Source organism: Chaetodon trifascialis, chromosome 9 (assembly GCF_039877785.1).
Source record: "Chaetodon trifascialis isolate fChaTrf1 chromosome 9, fChaTrf1.hap1, whole genome shotgun sequence".
Classification (NCBI taxonomy): Eukaryota; Metazoa; Chordata; class Actinopteri; order Chaetodontiformes; family Chaetodontidae; genus Chaetodon; species Chaetodon trifascialis.
The window spans coordinates 16,329,466-16,342,305 of record NC_092064.1 but is presented as its reverse complement, the minus strand read 5'-3'; the positions used below and the strand labels follow the sequence as shown (position 1 = coordinate 16,342,305).

At 39.5% G+C, this 12,840-nt stretch overlaps 1 protein-coding gene across 2 annotated transcripts in view; it reads left to right on the top strand.

Annotated features, from left to right (window-relative positions):
- Positions 1–12,840, top strand: part of LOC139336209 (leucine-rich repeat and fibronectin type III domain-containing protein 1-like protein) — a 169,070-nt gene that overhangs the window by 64,700 nt on the left and 91,530 nt on the right. For both annotated transcript variants that reach the window (XM_070970205.1, XM_070970204.1), the window contains exon 2: positions 7,548–7,656. The gene's annotated coding sequence lies outside the window, so the exon portion shown is untranslated. The remainder of the gene's footprint in view (positions 1–7,547; positions 7,657–12,840) is intronic.

Here is a 12,840-nt window from a genome sequence, read left to right as displayed (position 1 = left end):
ATCTGCATACCTTTGACACCTTTATATATATATATATATATATATATATATATATATATATATATATATATATATATATAAAACAATATATAACAATCACCAACAGTATACTGAGAAAAACTTGGCCACAGAAACTACAGTTATCGCTGTGATCCTCCTTTAACATCCTTTAGTGTTTCTGTATGTGAAAGATTGCCAGAGACAGCCTCTATATTTATATAGTGTGCGTGTGCGTGTGTGTATGCATGTAGGATCAAGCATTAGCACAAGTGTTAGTGATCTTAAGTGCACTGCACACATATGTGTGAGCATGGCCAATGACACAACATCAGAGCTGGAGATCAAATGTTACACCGTGTCCAGATCACCGTCTGCCCTGGTACATGCATGCATACACGCACAAAGAGACAGACACACACACACACACACACACACACACACACACACACACACACACACACACACACACACACACACACACACACACACACACACACACACACACACACACACACACGCTTTGACAAACATACAGTAGGCACTTACTGTGAGGTTGTGTGAGTGGTGCTAAAAGGCTTGGCTGTCAGACTGGAGCTTTTAGAGGTCATCAAAGCAACAGTGAACCACATTAAATGCTCTGTAATAGACATTTTTGCACTTCACTAATTTACCTTGTAATTTCCAGTTTATTAGATTCATTAACGGTTTGCATTTGGCAGATACCTCACTCACACTGCTTATGCATATGTGCTTGACAAACGGACTCCAGTGAAATCATTTTCTTGAGATTTATGCATTATTTTTAGCAGCATTCATGCTCAAGGAATGTGTTATATGACATTTCTCTTCTGTATATTGCATTATGCTTTTCTTTGTTTTGCGTTTATGTGCTGCTGCATTTATTCAAACTCTCATGCTGCTGTCCTCTACCTGCTTACTTACTTGTTGCTTCATGAAAAAAGCCTTACTTATAAACTCATTAATTAAATTATCTCACCAAAGGAGGTTGAACCTTCAAATCGAATCTTATCACAATAAACAGGACAGCGCTGCAAGTGTAATGTTTGTAAGTGTAAGTGTAGTGTTTTAGTCTCACAAGAATTCTCTGTTGCCGTCTCACTTTTATCCTCTATTGGACTGCAGTCTAGCCTAGCTGGCAGACATTTGGCTCCTCATATCACAGTCTTTACTTAACTGTGTCTCGGCCCCCATTTCAGAAATATTTTAACGAGGTGCACATTGGCACCTGGTCCAAACTGAATGAAAATGGATAGAACAGGATAAAAGTGAATGCATTCAAGACGTTATTGAAAAAAGAGGTATTTTTGCTTCAGTTACATCAAGATCTCAGAAAGAGAAGTAGGTTTTCATTCCTCTGTGGACCTCAGTGCATTAGTCCAACATCTTTACCTCATTCTTAACATAATTACTTCACACCAGTTACACTGATGTGTTCAGTCACTCTTGTGCCTCCAGTGATGAGGCAGTGGAGACGGTAAAGGGACAGAGAGAGAGGGAGAAGGAGGGACGTGTGTGTGTGTGTGTGTGTGTGTGTGTGTGTGTGTGTGTGTGTGTGTGTGTGTGTGTGTGTGTGTGCGCACGCTTCAGTATCTGTATGGCTGTGTGTTTATGTCATGTTGGTTGGATTGCAAAGCAGAGCAGAGCAGATGGGTTCATAACGAGGAAACAGAATTCTGATTATGATGACCAGATAATTACACTCCATCTGAAGGAGGGAGGAAGGCACGGGGAGGACGGCGGTGGTGTGGCAGATAAAACAGAGAGTTAAATGGACAAGAGGAGGAGGAAGGAGGAGTGCATGTACACAAAGTGGGGTGGAGAAGAGCTGGAGTCAGTGTATCACGGGGAACATGAAATGGGAAGAGAAGCGAATGGGATGAGATGAGATCAGGGCGCTTTGAGGACCATTAAAAAATAGGCTGTGGGCTTAAGGCCTGTAAAGGTCTGACTTGAAGTTATGTAACAACAAATACACTTCACATTTTCATGCTGACCTATTCTGTAATAGACTTAAAGAACATGCATCCTAGAAAGATTTTGGGCATGTTTTGGACTTGCATGCCTCTCAGAATGGATACACTCTCTTTTATTAATGCAACTGTCGACACAGAGTTCACACAGACTGAGCCTCTGTACTTCTTACATGCAGTCAAGCCTTTATCCATTTATACTTAGTGTCCTGACAAGCAGTAAGAGCAAAACCTAGTTTGCAAACACAAATGCACATAAAGAATTTATTCACGTGCATAATAGCTACCTAAATATACAAATCAATTGAAATACACTAGGGTTAACAGCAGTGGCCAATCTTAGCTGGCAATATTCGACACCACGAAGACACATTATGTTACACTGAAGCAGAGGTTAAATACAAATTGAGAAAATTCAGTAACGGCCATTTCCTCACAGCAGGAAGATAGCGCTAATGTGGATTAACACTGCCAGAGTCCCACAGAGCTAATTTCCTTCCTAAAATGGTGACACCCTGACTCAACTTATTTTTTTGCGCTTAATATGTTGAATGGAATAAATATTATGTCTATTAGAATCCTAAATATACATATTATCTTTTTATTGAAAAGGCTCAAGCATTAAAGAAATAACATATGTGAGCATATTTTTGATACAGATCTAAACAAAATGATTGGGTTTGACTAATTTTCACTCATTCTTCTTATGCCAAAACATTTAATAATGTTTTCTAAAGTAACTTTTGCCTCACCAAAAAAACCAAAACCCATGTCCAGAGGGTGTGTAGCCTCGTGTATGTCTACCTTTGAATGCACTGACTCGACTGTCATTGCAGAGCCTCGTCTACTGCACACAGTCTGCAACAGGCTAATAACAGGAATAACAGGTGCAATATCCCCATTATGTTTGATAAAAGTAAACATAAAATCAAGAGGGTACCAGAGCTCAATGCATAGAGCCTAATTCAACTGCAACAACAAAGTTAAACTATTTGAAGTTTGTGACGGTAAACACAAACTGAGGGTATCTGAGTGTTGTGGAGCTGTGCTTAGCTTGCAGGTGCTGCTTCAGACAAGTAGAGTTCTTCACAGCTGACAGACGCTTGTCACCCAGGCACAATCCCTGTCACCCAAAAGTAATCAGAGTACCAGGAGAGATCTCCTTTTTGTCATTCTTAAGTTCATTTTTTCCCCATACTTTGAATCCCTCTTGTCTAAACAGATGCTGGTTCTAACCCTTCTTATATCTGAGTCATCTCTTTTTGTCAAAGTTGTTTGAGTGTTGTTTGGTATAACTTACACTGGCTGGTGCTTAATATGCATTAAATGGCCTCTCTTCCAATACCGTACGGTGGTGTTTATTTCCAGCATGACACAGAGTGAATGGGTGGTGGTGAGCAGATGGTTTGAATCAGTTGAATTGAAAATTTCAACAAAATGTTTTCACTCTGAATCTGCCCCCCCTCATTTGCTGCTGATGTGACATGCTTGGTTCAGCCTGTGTGTTCGGTTTTCTACAGGTTTCGGGAAGTCTAACACTTAACAGCACAAATATATCAAAACACACACACGCATACATAAATATATACAGTATATATACAGTATATATATGTAATTAAAAAATCCCCCTCTCTGGTGTGCGTCTTTTTATCTCCACCTCGGGTCCTGATGTTGTTGCTGTAGATCCTGGAGATGTTGATCAGGGAGCCACTCTACAAACGTGTGACCACATATACTTAAGATCTAAGTTTTGGGGAGAAGATGTGTCTTGGGACAAAAGAGATGAGTTCTCTGCCTTTTGTCAAAATAAATAAATAAGCTAAGAGCAACACACCAAAACTGCAAACTCACTGGTTGGTAGGGGTGTGTGTGTTTTGTGTGTGTGTGTGTGTGTGTGTGTGTGTGTGTGTGCTTTACTGTGGGTGTTTCTGCCCTGTTTATTTTAATCATTCAGACCTCTGAGGTTGCCTTTTCACATTATTCTTTGTTTATTCCTTTACTTTCATGTTCAAAGTGAGGGTATCAGGGAGATTGTCAGTAAAATGATAGGACACACACACACATACACACCCCACAGACACCCTTTCTCTGTGCTTTATACTCATGCACACACTTTCTTCCTCTTTCTTTTGTATTCATGCACATGCACACACACAACGAGCTCACTGACAGGTCATTTCACCACAATGTAACATAGCTGAGTGGAGAGAACAGATGCTAAATATAGAGGCAAACTGAGCAGAATACCAATGAATTTCAAGATCATACAATACAGAGGAGCAGTGTGATGGTTCACATGTGGCAATAAGGCAGGGTCTTCCAAAGGCAGGTTCAGCGTGTGAAGTTGGTTAATGGGAGGCTGAAAATAATGTTCTGAGGAGGCTTAATTTAATTGGTTAATGAGTTTTTGCTAAAGCAAAGTCTTGGAGAAGTATCATAATTTAATAGAATCTGCATTTATTTTCCATATTACTTAATGTATGTTGGATATCCTGGAGTTTTTAACACTGCAGCAGTCACTAGTAATTAGCCTAACTTTTGGGAGACTGCATCAACTTCAATTACTCAGGTAGGGAGGAGCACCCAGTGTTACAGCATCAGGGTAGTTTCACTAATTGAACTGAACATAATCTGAGTAATTATGTTGGACTTTGTCTAATAAACACAACATTGTGTGAACAATTTGTATATGTATTTTAGGCAGTAACAGTTTCACAGTGGAAAGAAAAATTTTCAAGATAGCACTGATGCCATCCAGTGATTCAAATATGATCTCCAAGAATCTGGAGTGGTTGGTGCACAGTAACTGAAATGAACGGGCTGCGTGCATTAAGGGGAACTGTGCTACTGATCAAAGAGAGGGACTAAAGCACACTTTAGCAATTCAATGGACACACAATTCTCCTTCTCTAAATTAAGTTGAGGAGATAAAATTATGCAATTCCCAGTTGAAAATTCTAAATACAAAGTACAAATTATTATTATTACTTCATATTATTTTTCCTCTCCTAAGACTTACCAGGCTTAATGGATTGCTCAATTACAGATGGGATTTTTTTTTTAACCTTAAAAAATGGCATATAGTCTTTTAAGATAGAACCCTGGTGGTTCATAAAAGCCACTCTGCAAAGGTTTACTATAATTTTAAGTACCTCATTGAAGCTAGCAGCACATGTCACAAGGGAATTAAAGATAGCTGCAGCACCAGCGTATCATACCACACAATATTCTCTTGTGTATTGTTGTTTTGATAGTCAGCTAAAGAACAAAGTGTGAAGCCAAAAAAGTCTTCATAAACAGAGGGAAATACATTTAAAGTAAAAATATAATTAACATGGCGCTGTCTCTGCTAGAAAAGGTGTGTGCATATATATTTTCTGCATGCATTTTTGAAGGGAAATTCCTCCTATGGGGATAATTGAAACCTTTAATGTCAAAATCAGCCTGTGTGTGTGTCTGTCTGCTAACTACAACACTGACGTGTGCACACTGCTACTGCCAACCTACTGTAAACCTGCATGCAAAAAGATCTGCCAGTGTTGCGTTCACTGCTCATTGAGACCAGCTGTCAGGATGTTTGCAAGGAAAAATCTGAAGTATCATCTCTATGATTGTCATTAATAGCTTTTGGGAATCGGTGTACATTCATCTATGTGCAGGACGCCATGTTGGGCTGATCAGCTGTCCCATTGTCGAGTCACATTGCCGTTTCTTGTCTTAGTGATGATATGCCTTTGAGCATCTGATGTGACTAATGACTTTCTAATAACCTGCAGCTTGTTAGCTCAGCTAGCTAGAAAACCGACTGCCAGACTGTCTGCATCCTATTTGGTGTGTGTGTGTGTGTGTGTGTGTGTGTGTGTGTGTGTGTGTGTGTGAATGTGTACTCTTTACCAAAACACAAAAGTACAGACTGTCAGCTTCAATTTGACAGCACTTTGATCCACATTGGATGAATTGTTAAAAAACTGACATAATTTTTGCATCAGTGCCCACATTTTGTGGTGTCAAGACTATTTTCAGTCTAGGCATTGAAAATTTATATTATGTTCTGACTTCTAGGTTTCTGCTTGCCACGAGCATAACTCGGGTCTTGATATCCTATTTTAGAGAGCTTTGAGCACAGATTTCTTAGATAAGATAACTAAGGAGAGATGGGGAAAAAAGACAATAAATGTGAGAGGCTCAGCCTAATTCAGCAGTTGTTTGAAACAGAATATAAATGTACAGTACAGTACGGTACAGTACATATAGTACTCTAACGTATCATACTGGGTTTTGACACCGTGTGGAGGAGAACTGTGCTAGGATTGAAAGTGGCACATCTCCACATCAGAGAAGAGCATAGGTTTTGACATGAAGCATCAAACCAGGATTTTCCTCACTTGTGCAGATAAGTGAGACAAAGTAATCTACTTTTTGTCTTCAGTATCCCTGGAGAGAGGAGTGTCAGTCTTCAACTATTGTGGCAGGAGGCCTTGAAGATAAGCACACCTGCCAACACACCGGTTTTTCCTAGTATTTCACCATATTTCAAGGACTTCTCCCAGCGCCCTTCTGTTTTGTTGTTTCTCCCATGAAACTTACTGTTAACTGCTGTCAAAACGTCAGGACATTTGACAACATCAACCCTCCGGTATTTTGAAACCTAAATGTTGGCAGGTATATATAAGATGGCTGGCCTTTAAAGCATGAACAAAATATTGATATTCAGGAACAGTTTTGAACCTGGTGTTGTGCACCTAAAAATGTCCCCGAAAAAGAAACAAGCTCCACTTTTTACCAATGCAGATGATGATACTGCTTGGTCATTCATGGCCGGTGTATCGCATTGGTCATGACCAAAATATCTCTATAACTATTGGAGGTATTGCCATGAAAGTTTGTACGTACAGTTCTGGTCCCAAGAGGATTGCACTTAGCAACTTTGAGTATTCCTCTTCCATCAGCCCCATTCTGAAGTTGACATTTGTGGTTTTGAGTGATTGGAGTGTTTGTAGGATTGCCATGAAATTAGGCATGCGTTCATGTTGATGTCACATCAGGATGAATTGTGGTTTTAGTTTAGTGAACCCCTGAATTTTTATCTGACACCATCATCGCATCAAAATAGCAAATGTTAGCTTGCTAACATGCTAAAGTAAGATGGTTTACAAGGTTAACATGATACCTGCTAAACCTCAACATACTGACACTGTCATTGTTAGCATGTTAGCATCTAGCTCAAAGCATCACTGCGCCTCAGTACAGCCTCAAGAGCTGCAACCATACCCAAAGTGTGTCTGTTCACTTTAGACAATGAAACTTTTGACAGCTATTTCTTTACTTCCATTTTTCAGTAACAATGCTACTTGTGTGAAAGGAAAAGCTTCGTACGTATTAATGGATTGCAGTGGGCCATCTCTGACAACAGCCATGGAGTGCAGTGGGTTACAATGTACAAAGGATTGGATGTGCAGGCCTTACTGTTTATAGACAGTACCACTCAATTGAAGGGATATCTCTAAAAGCAATCATGCAATAACCCTTGTCTTGTTTCCCTGTTCTCTTTCTCAGGTCTTTGGATCCATCTCTCTGGGCCATCCCTTTTTTTCCAGTCCATCCAACAGTCCCCACAATGTATCTTCATGCTGAGTCTAAATAAATCACAGCACACCAGCTAGAGGTAGGTATGGGTTCACATGTATTTTTTGCCCTATATGAATTTAAGAGTGTGCTAATTGAGGACTGCCAAATGCACTCTGCTGGGATCTGTGACAAGGAGCTTGTGCTGTTGCTTTTTTTTTTTTTTTTTTTTTAAATTACATCCAAAACATATGAACAGATATTGCCAATTAAAGTTAATAAAGGTTTAATGGCCCCCTCTGGGAAATTAGATAAGTATAAGAGTTACATTATATTTTGAGTCATATCATTAAAATGCAACCACACATGATATTATTTTCTTACACTAACTGTCCCTGCATGGGGACAACATCCCCTCAGCAGTTTTTGAAAATTTCTTTCTCTTACATGTAGAATGTAGTAGCATGGATGTTACCAGTAATGTGTTGGTAAAACAAACTGCATATGCATGCACCTGTGTGTGTCTGTGTGTGTCAGAGAGAGTGTAAAAATGCATGCATGTACCCGCCTACACAATGCACCATAATAACATGAGGTTGAGAACACTTTTCACATGTGAGTGCAAACGTGTTCCCGTGTGTCTCTGTGGCTGAGTGTGTGCGTCGAATGAAAGCAGCGCTGTGTTCCAGTGTGCTCTGCCTCTGTTACAGACATATTAGCGGGACTGTAAGAGCAGAGCGGCTAGACAGGTCTGCAGGCAGGCAGCCAGCTAAGCAGAGCAGAAAGAGTTATAATAACGCAGGATAGCTGGAGGGATGTAAATCAAAGGATAAGCTGTTATTGTCCAGCACTCACAAATCATCAGTTGTCACACTTGCCTGCTGTTTGTCTGAACTGAAATCACTTTTAAATTTTATTACAGTCTCTTTTTAGGTGTTCATACTTGCTATGGAAGTGTGACCTCAGTCCTTCATATAGCAATAATAATCTATTAAGTTTTCCTTTGATTTGCAGATATAAGGAGGCACAGAAACATACATATGTGATGTAGATCACACATAGATGTATTTGACTGAATTTAAACCTTTCCGAAGCGGCTGGGTTTGCAACAAATGGGCCATATTGTAGACAGTGGAGATCTTGGCAGTGAGCCTGTCAGAGCACAGTGTGGTTTAACCCTGTCGACCACAGAGGTCAAAAACAACAAAATATTCTAGATACTGAGACCAAAATGAGCAAGCAATCAATGGGGAAAGCTATCGAGAGGAATGGTAGACTTGCAATGATCCAATGTATTTGACAAAATGTATTCGTCAGTGGAAGCTGTTCCCTGCACGACTGTCCCTTGTCAGTTTGTGCAAAGTGTTCAGTGCACTGAAGACAAGTCAGGCAATCAGTTAAAGAACAACACTATAACCAGCATTTTCTGGCAGCTTAGGTGAGCAATTTTCCCCAACATTGTGACAGTATTTTCTTTTATTGCCTTCCATCCCCCTTTTGTGACAGTTGTATACATTGTACTCACATCATTTGAGGCCCTTGCCTTTAGATGTTGTGTCACTGCATTATGTGCTTCTCTGCAGCCGAGAGCATTTGTTGTATCTGGTGAACACAGCGATTCAAGTAACATATACAGTTCACTTAACTGCCACAATTCAAAGGTTGCAGAAAAAAGGTGGAACTATACCAAGACCATTCCTTATCTGACCTTTTACTTAAAGTGCAGGTGCTCCTTTACGTTAATGCCGGCGAACTGGTATGTTGTACCATTACTAAGAACTATTCACTAGAAGTGAACTGTTGTTGTAGTTTGTCCCTTTTGCTTATTGCCTGTGTTCCAACGCTGCTCTAACTCCATATTACACTGTACAAAATTTAGACACAAACCATGTGTATATAGCTGTTTGCAGCTGCAGTGAGGACAAGCTGCATGTACGCTGAACTACAATAGTCAGAAGAGGTTGTACAAAGTCTAAGTCCGTTACAGAAGCTCTCTCCGGCCAACCTTTTACAGCGTATTAACTCTGGCTTACACACCATTTTAGGAGTGGTTTGAAAAATGATTTCATTACAGAGGCTGCAGAACAATTTGTACCACTATCCTGTTTTCTTCTTGCTTGTAGCCTCCCCTGCCATCCTCACACTGTTTTATTTTCTGCCAGCACCCAGGAGAAACATCTGCCATGAGCAGTTTATTAGAGTGAACTAAACGGCCCAAACATCCAAGACATTTTATATTTCAGTTTGTTTGTTTTATCCTGGCAGAAGGGCAAAAATAGCCACTCATCCAACACTGATGGGTGCGACTTCAGATGAGGCTCTTCTGACATTAAAATTACTTTTCCAAGAGTTTACAATGAGACATCGAATCAGACAACGAACTTCTTATCTGCCTAACAGTTTCTGAGATTACTCAAGATTTCTCCTTTGAACTACGTGATATCTGTTACAGTGCAGTCTATTTTTATTTCTTTATCCCCTTGTGAAATCTTCATAGATTACATATCTGAATGGAACAAAGTATGCAGTGTAGCATCAGAGAAGTTTGAGCTTATCTAAGATTACTTATCTTGAAAATTGAAGGGGATTGATATGAGAGAATTGGATATTTGAAGTCTACATCTTTAGAGCTACAGATGCACAAGTTCACAAAGCCTAGAAAGATTGGAATAGGTCACGCTGAGTGCTTTGTGTATGCATGTGTGTGGGCAGATGGATGTGTGAAGCCAAGCCTTTGGGAAGTCCTTTTACGTAGAATTTGAGCAAGAATAATTGTCAAACATGTGCCCAGACACATTGCTGTTGTGTAGAAGTTGCTTTTCTACTAATTTCTACTAAGACACGTCTCCTCTTATTGCAGTGTCTCTAAGTGCATATGTTGCCATATTGGTGAAAATGTACCTTATTCACTATTGGTATGTTATCAATTTGCTTGTGTGCTGTCAACTTGCAGTGGTTGGATATTGTACGTTTGGCCCTTGCACAGGAACATATATATATATACAAGTATGCACACATAATGTAATGCTGTTTTACCATCACTTTATTGCACCTTTTCTGTATTCGAACTTAGAAAAGGGAAGTGCTGAAGTCGCTGCTGAAACTGCTGTTTCATTGCTACTTCATATGGGATCCTGTACACCTGCCTCTCATTAACAATGTGCACTATGTGCGCAGACAGCAGTTCAAACATGTCAAGAGGAGTCAGATTCTCAACACGTAGCAAACTAAGGAGCAACATCGTATAGATTGTCCTACATAGCATAATTGCAGCTGAGCACAATTACTACAGTTTGTTTAATGTCCTCTGCAGTTGGAGGAGCTCGGCAGTCTGGAGGGGAGAAAGTAACTTCACAGTCTTCAAAAACAAGAAGTAAACTTAGAGTTGACTAAAACTTGCGTAACTCCATCGATGTAAACTATAAGCCATTGTGTGGGCGTTGTGACTAGTTGTAGGCGCCGGTGTTTTGAGGAGCAGTGAAAAATTTGAACTTTTTTTATGTGGTGCCTTTTTCTGTTCACAAATCTGTGATTTTGCTTGTGAAATCATGCCAGATTCAGCTCTCACTGGAGTGTGCAGCTGGTCGTACAGTGCGGTCCATTCATGTGACTCTGATGACTGTTTGGCACAACTGAGGCGTCAGTTACTCACACAGGTCAAACGCTGTGATCACTGCACCAGGCAGACACACACACACACACACACACACACACACACACACACACACACACACACACACACACACACGCACAGACACCAGACTAATTAAATTATGCACTTTGTTGTAGATGTACCGTGTGGTCCATGGTTTAATGTGTTTTCATCAAAGTGGGAAAATAAGAAAGAAATATCAATGAAGTTATGTTTCAACATACACGGCAAAGCTTGACATAAAGCTTCTGTTGGATTCACTTTTTTACCAGTGTTAGCAAAACCATGATGCTCCCAAACAGGGATGAGGATTATTACTCAGAGAGAAAACTTTCATATTGCTCAGACAATATTAGGGGTGCAGCGTATTTTTATTATTTAGTTTTATCTAAAAGCAATCTTCACTGCGTCAGAATAAGTTAATAATGACTAATAGTTTTCACACCACAATCATGATTTAATTATAGTGTTTTTCCCACATAATTAAATCTGACATAATTCATAATTCATCTGTGCGAGAAGAAAAATCTGTGTGTCTCGTTATTGTTTTTTGACATTTCACCTGGTTATTTCCAAAACTCAAAACCCATCTGAGTATTATCTAAACCCTTCATCTAGGACATAAACTATCCAGCAGCTTAAGTTACTTTACTGCCAGTCTGCAGACCAGAAAACACACAAGTAAACGTCTGATCCTCTCTGTGCTGCTTCACCCTGTTTCAGCCGGTTAAATTTAAATGATCTGTCGAGAAACACACCACATGTATTTTGTGGGCGTGCATGCAGACATGCATTTGCTGCGGCACGTATTTATTTAAAATCTGTACATACGCAAAAGGAAAATCCTTCGTTATTATATTGAGAAAAATATTGGAAATGTTTTGTCGCTAATTCTGTCAACACAATGCAGAAAATAATCCAGCTCAAAACTGTCATATGTGTTTTCAAGCACACATCAGATTTATATTATAAACCCTTTAACTATCTTTTTGTATGCACTAGTGGGGATACATATGATTTTACATACATCTTACATATGGACATACGTGTTTTTCGTTAGTTTGTTACTATAATTTCCCTGATCTTGACAATCTCATAGGTGCCATGTGCAGATATCACATACTGTTGATTATCATTGATCCTCATTAGGAGGTTAAACATGGACATATTGAAATAAAATATTAAAATTCGTGTCTGGCGACAGGTTTGGTCGAGGCTATTGATTGAAAAAACAGAATAATAAGAATTCCACATAAAAAGAACATTATGATCAAGTGGTGGAGCTGCAGGTTCAATAAAAGATGGGCTTGTCCAATGAACAGGGATGACCTTTATCAACTATGATGCTATGATTTCAGCGGCATTGTTGAAAATTAGACCACTAATTCCCCTGAAGCAGACTACATCTGCAGCTGGTTCATGGGGAAATATTTTACGTTTTACTCCGCTACATATTTGACCGCTGTTTACAAATTAAAAATATAATCAAATACGTTATGACGTATGACTACAGATTACTAAAATCATCTTCCCCATCTTTTCCAGCTGCAACGTAGTCCTTTTATTTTTGCTACTGTAAGAGCATTTTGATGCTAATACCATTGTAATAATTTGAACGCAGGACAGGAAGTA